Raw genomic sequence first — 14,833 nt, 5'->3', positions numbered from 1 at the left:
CAGATGAAATAACACGGCAGACACCAGGTATACGGACAATCCACATAAAGTAACATGGTAGACACCAGGTATATGGACAATCCAGATGAAATAACACGGCAGACACCAGGTATATGGACAATCCACATAAAGTAACATGGTAGACACCAGGTATATGGACAATCCACATAAAGTAACACGGTAGACACCAGGTATATGGACAATCCAGATAAAGTAACACGGTAGACACCAGGTATATGGACAATCCAGATAAAGTAACACGGTAGACACCAGGTATATGGACAATCCAGATAAAGTAACACGGTAGACACCAGGTATATGGACAATCTAGATAAGGTAACACGGTAGACAGCAGATATATGGACAATCCACATAAAGTAACACGGTAGACACCAGGTATATGGACAAGCAATCCACATAAAGTAACACGGTAGGCACCAGGTGTATGGACAAGCAATCCAGATAAAGTAACATGGTAGACAACAGGTATGTGGAAAGGCAATCCAGATGAAGTAACATGGTAGCCACCAGGTATATGGACAATCCACATGAAGTAACATGGTAGACACCAGGTATATGGACAATCCAGATGAAATAACACGGTAGACACCAGGTATATGGACAATCCAGATAAAGTAACACGGTAGACAGCAGGTATATGGACAATCCAGATAAAGTAACACGGTAGACAGCAGGTATATGGACAATCCACATAAAGTAACACGGTAGACACCAGGTATATGGACAAGCAATCCACATAAAGTAACACGGTAGGCACCAGGTGTATGGACAAGCAATCCAGATAAAGTAACATGGTAGACAACAGGTATGTGGAAAGGCAATCCAGATGAAGAAACATGGTAGCCACCAGGTATATGGACAATCCACATGAAGTAACATGGTAGACACCAGGTATATGGACAATCCAGATGAAATAACACGGTAGACACCAGGTATATGGACAATCCACATAAAGTAACACGGTAGACACCAGGTATATGGACAATCCACATAAAGTAACATGGTAGACACCAGGTATATGGACAATCCACATAAAGTAACATGGTAGACACCAGGTATATGGACAATCCAGATAAAGTAACACGGTAGACACCAGGTATATGGACAATCCACATAAAGTAACACGGTAAACACCAGGTATGTGGACAATCCAGATAAAGTAACACGGTAGACACCAGGTATATGGACAATCCAGATAAAGTAACACGGTAGACACCAGGTATATGGACAATCCACATAAAGTAACACTGTAGACACCAGGTATGTGGACAATCCAGATAAGTAACATGGTAGACACCAGGTATATGGACAATCCACATAAAGTAACACGGTAGACAAAAGGTATATGGACAATCCAGATAAAGTAACACGGTAGATACCAGGTATATGGACAATCCACATAAAGTAACATGGTAGACACCAGGTATATGGACAATCCACATAAAGTAACACGGTAGACACCAGGTATATGGACAATCCACATAAAGTAACATAGTAGACACCAGGTATATGGACAATCCAGATAAAGTTACATGGTAGCCACTAGGTATGTGGACAATCCAGATAAAGTAACATGGTAGACACCAGGTATATAGACAATCCAGATGAAGTTACATGGTAGACTCCAGGTATGTGGACAAGCAATCCAGATGAAGTAAAATGGCAGACACTACGTATATGGATAAGCAATCCAGATAAAGTAACATAGTAGGCACAAGGTATATGGACAAACTAGATAAATAAAATGGTAGACACCAGGTATATGGACGATCTAGATGAAATTACATGGTAGGCACAAGGTATATGGACAATCCACATAAAGTAACATGGTAGACACCAGGTATATGGACAATCCACATAAAGTAACATGGTAGACACCAGGTATATGGACAAGCAATCCAGATAAAGTAACACGGTAGGCACGAGGTATATGGACAATCCAGATAAAGTTACGTGGTAGACACCAGGTATATGGACAATCCAGATGAAGTTACGTGGTAGACACCAGGTATATGGACAAGCAATCCAGATAAAGTAACATGGTACGCACGAGGTATTTGGACAATCCAGATGAAGTTACATGGTAGGCACCAGCTATATGGACAATCCAGCAAAATAAAATGGTAGACACCAGGTATATGAACAGACAATCCAGGTGAGGTAACATGGCAGACACCAGGTATATGGACAGACAATCCAGGTGAGGTATTGTAGACACCAGGTGTATGGACAACCCATATGAAGTAACACGGTAGATACCAGGTATATGGACAATCCAGATGCAGGAATATCAACTGACGAAAGGGGTAATAACATGATGTTTACCAAGTATATAAACAGGCGATATGGGTGATAATTTGGTGCACACCAGGTATAAGGACAGGCGACATGGTGATAATTTTGTGTACACCAGCTATATAAACAGGTAATGCAGGGCAGAATTTGGTGTAGATCAGGTATATGAACAGGCAATACGGTGCTAATTTGTTGTACAGCAAGTATATAAACTGGCGATACGGGCAATAACATAGTGTACACCAAGTACAAATACAAGCGATACCAGTAATAATATGGTGGACACAAAGTATATGAACAGGCGGTACAGGTAAATACATGGTGTACACCAGGAATATTAACAGGCCATAAGGGTATAACCATGATGGGCACAAGGTATATGAACAGATGGTACGGGTAATAACATGGTTTACACCAGGTATATAAACAAACCACACGCTAATAACATGATGGGCACAAGGTATATGAACAGGCGGTACGGGTAAAAACACGGTGTACACCAGAAATATTAACAGGCGATAAGGGTATAACCATGGTGGGCACAAGGTATATGAACAGATGGTAGGGGTGATAACATGGTGTACACCTGGTATATAAACAGACGATATGGGTAATAACATAATGGAGACCAGGTATATAAACAAACCACACGCTAATAACATCATGGGCACAAAGTATATGAACAGGCGGTACGGGTAAAAACATGGTGTGCACCAGAAATATGAACAGGCGATAAGGGTATAACCATGGTGGACACCAGGTATATGAACAGATGGTAGGGGTGATAACATGGTGTACACCTGGTATATAAACAGACGATATGGGTAATAACATAATGGAGACCAGGTATATAAACAAACCACACGCTAATAACATCATGGGCACAAAGTATATGAACAGGCGGTACGGGTAAAAACATGGTGTACACCAGGAATATGAACAGGCGAAATGGGTATAACCATGGTGAGCACAAGGTATATGAACAGATGGTACGGGTGATAACATGGTGTACACCTGGTATATGAACAGACGATATGGGTAATAACATGGTTACACCATGTATATAAACAGGTGGTATGGGTAATAACATGATGGGCACCAGGTATATGAACAGGTGTTACGTGTAATATCATGGTGGGCACAAGGTATATGAACAGACGGTACGGGTAATAACATGATGGGCACCAGGTATATGAACAGGTGTTACGTGTAATATCATGGTGGGCACAAGGTATATGAACAGACGATATGGGTAATAACATGGTGGGCACTAGGTATATGAACAGGGGTTACGTGTAATAACATGGTGAGCATCACGTATATAAACAGGCAATACGGGTAAAAACATGGTGTACACCTGGTATATGAACAGACGACACGGGTAAGAACATGGTTGATATTAGGTATACCAACATTCAGTAGGGGCAATAACATGGTGGGCACCAGGTATATGAACAGCCGATATGGGTAGTAACATGGTTTACACCAGGCACGTGAACAGTTGATGATAATTTGGTGTACACCGGGTATATAAACAGGTGATATCCGTATTAACATGGTGGACACCAGGTATATGGACAGGTGGTAAGGGTAATAACATGGTGGGCACAAGTTATATGAACAATCGATACGGGTAACAACATGGTGTATACCAGCTATATGAGCATGCGATACGAGTAAAAACATTGTGGACACTAGGTATATGAAGAGGCGATAAGGAATATGGACAGGCGATACGGGTAAAAACATGGTGGGCACCAGGTATATGAACAATCGATACCGGTAATAACATGGTGGATGTCAGGTATGTGAACAGGCGATACGGGTAATAACATGGTGGGCACCAGGTATATGAACAATCGATACCGGTAATAACATGGTGAGCATCACGTATGTGAACAGGCAGAAGTGGCAATAACATGGTGGTCACCAGGTGTATTAACAGGCATACGGGTAATAAAATGGTGAACATCAAGTATACCAACAGGTGATACGTGTAATAACGTAGTGTTCACCTGGTATATGATCAGACGATATGGTGTTAACATGGTGTACACCAGAAATAGGAACAAACGATACGGCTTATAACATGGTAGTAACCAGGTAATTAAACAGGCGCTATGAGTATTAACATGGTGTACATCAGGTATATGAACAGACAATACGGGTAATATCATGGTGTACACCAGGTGTATGGACTTGGGAAAAGGGTAATAACATGGTGGACATCAGGTATATGAGCAGGGATTAGGGGCAATGACATAGTGGGCACCAGGTGTACAGGTATATGAAGAGGCGATACGGGTAATAACATGGTGTACACCAGGTATATTAAAAGAGGATACGGGTAATAAGATGGTGTACACCAGGTATATGGACTTGGGAAAAGGGTAATAACATGGTGGGCATCAGGTATATGAATAGTCGATACGGGCAATAACATGGTGGACACCAGGTGTATGAACAGACGATGCGGGTAATAACATGATCTACACCAGGTATATGAACAGGCGATACGGGCAATACGTATACCAACAGCGGATGCGTGCAATAGCATGTTGTACACCAGGTGTATGTACATTCGATACTGGTGATAAGATGGTAAATGAACAGGCGATATTGGTGTTAACATGGTGTACAACAGGTATACGAACAGGCGATATGGGTATTAACATGGTGTACATCAGGTATGTGAACAGACGATACCGGTAATAATATGGGGTACACCAGGTATATGATCAGAGGATACGGGTAATAAAATGGTGTACACCAGGTATATGAGCATAGGATACAGGTAATAACATAGTGTACACCAAGGGTGTGGACAGGCGATACGGGTAATAACATGGTGTACACGTGGTATATGAGCAGGCGATATGGGTAATAACATGGTGTACACGTGGTATATGAGCAGGCGATACGGGTAATAACATGGTGTACACGTGGTATATGAGCAGGCGATACGGGTAATAACATGGTGTACACCAGGTATATGAACAGACGATACGGGTAATAACATGATATGGGCCAGTTATGCCTGGACATATGTATGCTCTGAAGCTGGGAAAATGTAGGATATACAGGGCGATGCTTATTAAACAGACAAAAATGAAACACCTAAGGTAAGACTTTGCAATCATAACTATTTCCAATTCGAGTTCCCTCATATTTGGTTTCCTGGAGCCAATTTCTTCTTCTACCATCAGAGGCTTTTAGAAAAGCCACAGGCTGAGATGAAATACTGTCGTGTTCTGACTGTCAGGGTATTGAAGGAGGTGTCGTGTTCGAATCAAGTAGAGTAGAAGGTGGTTTGACCGCATTTTTAGTCAGAAGGTTTGTTAGCTATATGTGTCAGCTCACAGTAATTTTACTACCGCCGTCATATAAGTGAAACATTTCTGATTTATAATGTGTTAAAATAGAACAAATAAAACTAATAAATTTCTTTCACAGTGTTTACTTGACAATCCCTAAGACAATATAAAGTGATCTAATTGTGCTTAATTCTTCCGATTCTACCAGCAAGGCTATCGAATCGATCAATACATTATTCATTTAACACTTTCGAGTCATGTTTATATTATGGAAAGCTGCAGTTAAATTTACTTAATTATTGAATACTTCCAATTTGACATTAGATCTTTTCGGTATTTTCCGCTGATTCAGGGCAGCCGTAACCGAAGTGGTAAGCGTATTAGCTCGGCGCAATGACCCAGGAGGCTCTCACCAATGCGGTCGCTGTGAGTTCGTCAAGCTCATGGTACATGTAGCTCCTTCTCCAGTGGTACGTGGGAAGGCATGCCTGAAACATATCTATGATCGTGGGTTTCCCCTTGGCTCTGTCCCTGTTTCCTCATGCTGGCCGCCGTCGTCTAGGTGAAGTGCTCTTGAGAACGGCGTAAACACCAATCAAATAAATAAATAAACAAATAAATAAATATATATTCGGTTGATTAGAGTTTTATGCCCAGTTGAAATATCCTAGTACATTGCTTGCCCTTTGACACTGCACTTGCATGGGTCCTCAGTAATATGATGTAATTATAAATGTGATTTTTGAAATGCGACATTTTACATATAAATTGCCAAAAACATTCTGTAGAGCTTTCTATGATACTGCTTACGATACGTAGACGTACAGCAGTGTTGTATGCTTGTGGAGGGTCCATTATGTGTTGTATGCTCGTGGAGATCCCACTTATGTGTTGTATGCTTGTGGAGATTACACTTGTGTGTTGTATGCTTGTGAAGATTCCATTATGTGTTGTATGATTGTGGGGATTACACTTATGAGTTGTATGTTTGTGGAGATTACATTTATGTGTTGTATGCTGGTGGAGATTCCATTATGTGTTGTATGCTTGTGGGGATTACACTTATGTGTTGTATGCTTGTGGAGATCACATTTATGTGTTGTATGCTTGTGGAGATTCCATTATGTGTTGTATGCTTGTGGGGATTACACTTATGAGTTGTATGCTTGTTGAGATTACATTTATGTGTTGTATGCCTGTGGGGATTACACTTATGTGTTGTATGCTTGTGGGGATTATACTTATGAGTTGTATGCTTGTTGAGATTACATTTATGTGTTGTATGCTTGTAGAGATTCCATTATGTGTTGTATGCTTGTGGGGATTACACTTATGTGCTGTATGCTTGTGGGGATTACACTTATGTTTATGTGTTGTATGCTTCATCACATTTGCAAGATCCACACCCTTCCATATGGAGAAGCGGAACATGTCACAGGGCTTTTCCATGTATTGCCTCTCGATGTCTTGATATTGTATTCAGTGTTACCAAAAATCTCCATATATATATATACCCCTCTGCGTTGAGCCTGTATTCTTAATATAGGCATATACGTTGTTGTTAAAATGGACTTATACAAGTAAGCTATTTTGTGAAGCGTAATTTGCACTTTTTTTCGACATCTTTTTTACAGATCTGGTAATAAGAACTGCAATACTGTACTTTTGAATGAAGGAATACTCTGTATGATGGCAGGATGTAATGATGTAAGGGATATATAGCATTAGTTTAAAGCGCGTCATTTATATCCATTTTTGATAGTTCAGGCCAAAAAAAATAGATAAGTCCATACATGTTAATTCACCAAATCCAAGCAAGATGATTGCAACACTCCAACAACACTGTTTACACACTAAAAAAAGTTTTTCGTTTTTGTACATTTCTGTCACATTTTTTTTTACTACAGTAAACAAGTGACATATAGTAAACACTTTTGTCGGTATTTTACTCCTAATATAAAGACAGTCAGGGCGAATTTGGCCTTGTTCTTGTCCTATCTCTTGACTCAAACAGTGGGAGGTTGACTGGAACACGTGATCTCATTGATCAAAGGCTTGATAGTCGCCATAAAATAGCACTTTAATTATCTCAGCCAGCGTTGGCTGAATTTCCAGATTCAAGCGCTTATCATCGCTTATTGTTGCTTGTTCGTCGGTATTCTCATAACAGAGTGCTGCATTGGCGTGCTTATGGCTATTTAAACACGGATGAAATAATGACGTCTAAATCAGCTATATGGAGAACAGCAGTGGTATAACTGTTCAGACATGATGTCAGTAGTGAATGGCGCATTCCAGGCTTTGGGGATGCGCAGATCTTATATGCTTGTGGTCGAGCGGTCTTATATGCTTGTGGAGAATACATGGTCGGGGGTCGTCGTCTGAAGGTATTCAGATACAACGTCATGCACAATGCGGATTGCGGTGACATATGATTTTGTCTCGGGCTGTGTGATTTTAAAAATGAAAAATTTAGATATAAACCTAAAATATATACGTTGTCGTGAATGTTGAAACATATGGTAAGCCAGTGGTTAATATTTACTTATTTATTTGATTGCTGTTTTACGCTGTTCTCCAGAATATTTCACTTATACGATGGCTTCCAGCACTATAGTGTGAGGAAAGCCGGGGCAAAGCCGGAGAGGAAGCCTTCATGAGCTAGACTTGAACTCACTGGGACTGCATTTGTGAGAGGCTCCTGAGTCATTGTGCCGTGCTGGCATGCTAATCTCCTCGGCCACGGAGTTACAGGCTTTATTTGCTATTTACATGTTATTTCTTACATTTGTCTCTGGGAACTGCTGTTTTAGGTTGGATCTTGCGATTATCTCCTTGGAACGGCCCTCTATGAACTATACATGAGTGGTATACGTATATGGGGTTTGACTTCCCAACAAAGGTCGTGACGTCAACGGCAGACGACATTCTACCGTGTCATCATTGATTGACGTGAAATGGATAAAATTATAGTTACCCCTTGAAACGTCCAGGTTTTGCTTTTTTCCAGTCTTTTGAACCTTGTAGTTTGCCGTAAAATAACCAAGGGGCCTCCGTGGCTCAGTCGGTTAAAGCGCTAGCGCAGCGTAATGACCCAGAAGCCTCTCACCAATGCGGTCGCTGTGAGTTCAAGACCAGCTCATGCTGCCTTCCTCTCCGGCCGTACGTGGGAAGGTCTGCCAGCAACCTGCGGATGGTCGTGGGTTTCCCCCGGGCTGTGCCCGGTTTCCACCCACCATAATGCTGGCCGCCGTCGTATAAGTGAAATAATCTTGAGTACGGCGTAAAACACCAATCAAAAAAAAAAAAAAAAAAAATAACCAAGAAGTTAACAGTTGATGCTGCGGGGATTATTGGCAATGGGCATTCATTTCCAATAGAAATGGCTATAAAGTTTTCTTTACTTTTGATTCTCATGGTATATGGTTGCGTAGGGTATGATATAGCTAGGTGCTGTGCTGAACTGACTACATACACATTAACTTTGATGGTGTGGTTCTGAAATCACCACTGGGTCTATCTGCGTTTGACGCTGGTAGAGGGTCCGCTTCGGGAGCGGTAGATCCAGGGTACATCCTCTGTCGAGTCACACCTACGACCTTAAAAGAGGAAGTTGCGACTCCTTCGCCTAGCGTTCAGCATGAAGGAGATAGTGCAACGACTGATTGACCCTTATGAGTATAATGGTTCGGGCGGAGCGCCTTACTTACCTCAGCGAAGCAACACTATGTAAAAGAGCGATGGAATTCCGACCTGCAACAAGAAGGCACATTACATCTAAGGATTCCTTAGAAAAATGGTTAAGTACGATGTTAAAACCGAAGCACTCACTCACTCACTAGTTTCATGTTGATTTATATTTCCATGTCAGAAATACAATGCTCGTGTGCTAAACGTGACCTGTAAACACTTGTCAGCGTCCATCGCTGTTGCTGCAGATATGCGAGGGGAACTTTATGATCACAAGTATTTTGCTTCTTTTTTTATTTATTTTAAGGTCATAATATATTTTCTTTAAGAAAGGTAAGGCTATTCGTGAGCGTTTATATAGTACATGATTCTTTGTATAAATGTAAAGCTATAGTTTGAAGGGAAACGTTTCCTCTAGTTTAGCCATATGCTTCAGCCAAACCAGCATTGTCGTTTGACAGGACTTTTACCCAACCAACCAGAATTGTGGTTTTGCAGCACTTTTACCCAACCAACCAGCATTGTGGTTTTACAGGATTTTCAGCACACCATCCAACATTGTGGTTTAGCAGGACCATCATCCAACCAACAAGGATTCTGGTTTGACAGGACTTTCAGCCAACCAACCAGCATTATGGTTTGGCAGGGCTCTCATCCAGCCAACCAACATTGTGGTTTGGCGGGACTCTCATCCAACCAACCATCAGTGTGTTTTAGCAGGGCCTGCATCCAACCAACCAACATTGTGGTTTGGCGGGACCCTCAACCATCCAACCAGCATTGTGGTTTTACAGGACCCTCGTCCAGCCATCCAACATTGTAGTTTGGCAGGACCTTCATCCAGCCAACCAACATTGTGGTTTGGCAGGACCCTCATCCAGCCAACCAACATTGTAGTTTAGCAGGACCTTCACTCAACTCCCAGAAAAGTGGTCTGCCAGGGCCTTCACTCAACATCCCAGAAAAGTTGTCTGCCGGGACCTTCACTCAATCTCCTAGCAAAGTGGTCTGTCAGAAGCTTCATCCAACCAACCAGCAAACTGGTCTGCCAGGGCCTTCAATCAACCTCCCAGCAAAGTGGTCTGCCAGGACCTTCACTCAACCTCCTAGCAAAGTGGTCTGCCATGACCTTCACCCAATCAACCAACATTGTGATTTGCTCGACCGTCACCCTTCATCTTCAAATTGGTCTCGTAGGATTGTCACCCTACTATCCATCATGTTGTTTTATCAGGACCTTCACTGAAACTCCCAGCAGGACCTTCACTCAACTGCCAGGACCTTCACTCAACCTCCTGGCAAAGTGTCCGCCATGACCTTCAACCAATCAACCAACATTCACCCTACTATCCAGTAAAGTTGTCTAGTTGCTTAGTTGCTTATCTTGCAATTAAGCAGGCCACCTCCCAAAGCAGAAAAAAATTTGCTCAACCGTCACTCACAAACCAGCAAATTGGTTTATCAAGGCCTGTATAATAACAACTAGAAAGCTGGTGTGACTAGACCTTTACCCATTCAACAAAGTGCTTTGCAGCATGTTCACCCATAGCTCTTTTGTTATGTAGCACACAATCTAAACTCATGGGAGCTGGTGTAGATTCAAATTTATCACTTTGGAGCTGTTATTGTCTTCTTTGTATCCAAGTACAAAATGTAAGCCCCGCAGGTTTACGCCATAGATACACAGCGTGAAACTGACGTGAACAGGGATATTGCGGGCTTTGAAGTCACGGATACATGTACATCGGGACTTAATGGCACAGCATGGGACAGTACTCAGACTTTGATGAAGTTAACCAATGTAATGCCACTAACGAGCCACAAGTAAAACAAATGCCAATGGAACCCGTGCATGGATTGTAGGGAGAGTCCCATATCTCTGTCATCGTTAACGACAAACGCTTGATACTTTCGTACAAACCATAGCTGACTATGAATGCTGTTTATAATTTATCTCTTCGGATAATATCGATAGTTTTCCTTTCATCGCGTTTGAATTTTAGCACCAACGTTAGAAACGACAAATCATTTATGGAACTGGTTGATGACCGTACTTGTTTTGTTTTGTCAAAAAAAAATCGGCCATATTAGTATATTATCCCATACAGAAGAATTTTCACTAATACAACCGTGGCCAGAATTAAAGGAAGAAACCAGAATGTTTATTGGCAATAATGCTCCGAGAACAACGAATGCAGGGGAATAATAAAAATTTCGTCCCAAAATGGCACTAATCTAGCGTTTAAAACATGCGGCGTAGGTGTTGCATAATGGGAAAGTCAAATACAAGGAGAAAAATGCTTCTACCATCGGGGAAGCGTATGCGTAAATAGCTGGCCTGTTTAATATACTTCACCCGGAAAAAACTGGACCACGTACGCGCTCAACTCGATGTAAATAGTCCACTCTGTCGGCGAGAACAGCACTTGCGTACGGTTTGTTGTGGCGAGTAGATTGTATGCGGGGCGTCCGCTTATAATATGGATCAAAAGAAGCTAAACATCTGTGCTGTGCATAAACGAGATTGGTATTTAAATCTATATGTATATAGTCTATGTATGTCTTTATTTTAGAAAGTTGTATGCAGCACAATCCCTTTGTGATAAGGGAAAGTAAAGGTCAAGTCCTAATGACTGATCAAATCTTGCTCGTGAGGTCTTGAAAACATCTGTTGACGAACGACCTTGGCGTAAATATAAGCAATAATTACAGCTGAAAACATCTAACATGTTTTATTCTGGTATATCTGTTTGCAAAATTTCGAAAACAACATTTGCGCCAGTGTCTTATTTTCCTATTTATCTTTACGACAACCTCTCTTCATTCCCACCTACACTCCCCCTCAGAGACACGGTTGTAGAATACCTGATCGTTAGTTATATTTAAACAGCACAATGATAGTGGTCGATATAATACTCAGATTTTGTCTCCTTAAAACACTGAGAATTATCATGAAAAATAGCATAAATACTCTCTAATGTATATTTATTTTATTTATTTATTTGATTGGTTGTTTACGTCGTACCCAAGAATATTTCACTTCTAATGTATATTTACTAATTTATAAATATTGCATATCACTGGACACCGTTACCTTAAAAGACGAATAACTTTCTCCTTGTTCAAAGTCTTATTACATCTCTACTTAAAAGCTAACCATAGAGACGCGTACAAAGACGAAAGCACATATATTTGTAAACGATCATCACAGAATTTCTAAGCTGCACAGTGCTAATCAGGAGGGGATTAGCAGAGAAAATGACAACAGTCCATGCATCTTACTGCAATTGCCTTTCTGGGGGCAACTTAAAGGCAACTTTACACAAAACATCTTTTACCCAATTTTATATAATTTCATTTACCTGAAATGAAAGCTTTCTATACGTTGATTGGAGAATCTTGATTTTTAATTTAGAGCATTTCAAAGTTGGACATTTGACATTTTCGTTAAACGCTGTTATCATGTAAACAGTTGTATATTGTGTGTAACTGTTAACAATTAGTACAGTCTATGCCCAGCTTTGAATCTTGGCTAACCCTGTCGCTCTACTGGGTTGGTTTAATATCCTTGGTGTTTTTTTATAGATTTTTCAAATCTTTAATGATGGGAGACACATTAATGCATCTGTGTTCACTGTGTCCTCTTTACCATTTTTTGTAAGAAATTATTTATAAAACCAACATACAGCTCAGAAAATCAAGCATTAACCAAATTAAACTACCGTATAGGCGGCCAGTAGATATGTAGGCAGGGGACATTCTCAGTTCACTGACGATTGACTTTAAAACATTGGTGTTGATCACGTGACGCCTTCCCATGAAGTGTGATTGTCCTATAAAACAGACTGATTGTCAGAGGTGGCTCGAGGCCTGACAGATGCAGAGACATATGTTATGTGAATTGCATTACCGTTCATGATTGTATTCAGATAACCTAATCGGCTGTGCTTATCGGTCTATCGCTCATAGCGTTTCTGGCTAGCAAACTGGTGCCTAAACACCTAGACCTGAGTTGATTCACTGTCCGCCTTGTCCGGCCTCCAGCTTCATGTTTGCGTGTAACTTTGGAGAGCCCTCCGAGAATCGCAGTCTAGGCAAACATCACATCACTTCAGGTAAGTCACTAGAATCACTTTTCCAAATAAAAAAAACCGCTGTGAACATATTCCTTGCTCAGGGTGAATATAAATATTTACATATAAACAGAAGATTATATCTTCCCTCTTCGCTAAAACGGTGCATCCAACATTTTAGCGTGCATTCAGCCTCGTTGCGACTGCGATCTCCCTGCTCTCTCTGGGCTGCAGAAACTACACACCCGAGAGGCAGGAAATATCTGTGGACAAAAGCGGAGGTGGATTATCACATTACTGCACGGAAATAAACCCTGAATATGTATCTGGTGACTATTTTAGACGTGTTTATTACTTGTTTCGTTAAAGGCCCAATGTCAACTATTTTTCGCCGTGCATTGTAACTCCATAAAAAGCCAGGAATACCTACGAGATCATGAGACATATTTGAGACACCGGAAACACGATGCAGCGTTCATTCGTGCGCTATATCCATAAAGCCTATATGGCAAGAATTCAAGGCAAGGATATGACAGGAAGACAAGGCATGGCGTCACAGTGAAACTAGACCTGCGTTGTCGGATCAAAGAGACACAACTCACGCATAATTGTTTACATCTGAAAATATTGCGGTGCCTTCGATTTTTTGGATATACACAGTATGCTTACTTCGAACTGCGATATTTTAGTTGCAAAACATCACAACAATAAAAAAGGTACGCCTTCTTATGTGGGTGGGATATTCTGCTGATACATATATACATTTGCTCTAGTCTTTTCCTTTATATCGGCAATTCGTCAGTTTAAACAATGGACAATTCGTCTCTCTAGTCAATCGGCAATTCGTCACTCAAGACAATCGGCAATTTGTCTCTCTAGTCAATCGGCAATTCGTCACTCAAGACAATCGGCAATTCGTCTCTCTAGTCAATCGGCAATTCGTCACTCAAGACAATCGCACTTGAAACAATTCCTGGATGCAGCATATCTCTTTAAAATACAAGAGAACGGATTTTTTTGCCAGTACACAGTCTTTCATTTGACAGTAGTACAGAAGACATTTGCTCTCAAACGTGAAATGAGTAAATATGTATGCAATGAATTAGCCCTGACGCTAAGTGATGAGCAGTTCACGAGGTGATTGTGCAACAAATGACCTTTTGTTTTCCCGTTCCTTTAGCTCTCAGAATTGAGTTTTCTTACCTCGATGTTGTTCACAGATAACCGTACCGGTCATGTTCTTTCTAACTGAACATTTTGATTTGTCCATGTGTTTATCATGCTGTTGACTGGAACCAATGATATCCCACATTTATTCATCTGTGTTTTCCTAACCTGCGGCCAACCCTGATAAATGTGAGCTGTGAGGCGATGTCTGTCAGACAAAACAACAAAGGCTGCATGGCGTATGGTCGCATTCATTATCCTGAATTATTAATT

The sequence above is a fragment of the Liolophura sinensis genome, chromosome 1 (assembly GCF_032854445.1).
Source record: "Liolophura sinensis isolate JHLJ2023 chromosome 1, CUHK_Ljap_v2, whole genome shotgun sequence".
In the NCBI taxonomy this organism is placed as follows: domain Eukaryota; kingdom Metazoa; phylum Mollusca; class Polyplacophora; order Chitonida; family Chitonidae; genus Liolophura; species Liolophura sinensis.
The sequence above is the reverse complement of the archived record's forward strand: the minus strand, read 5'-3'. Positions refer to the sequence as shown.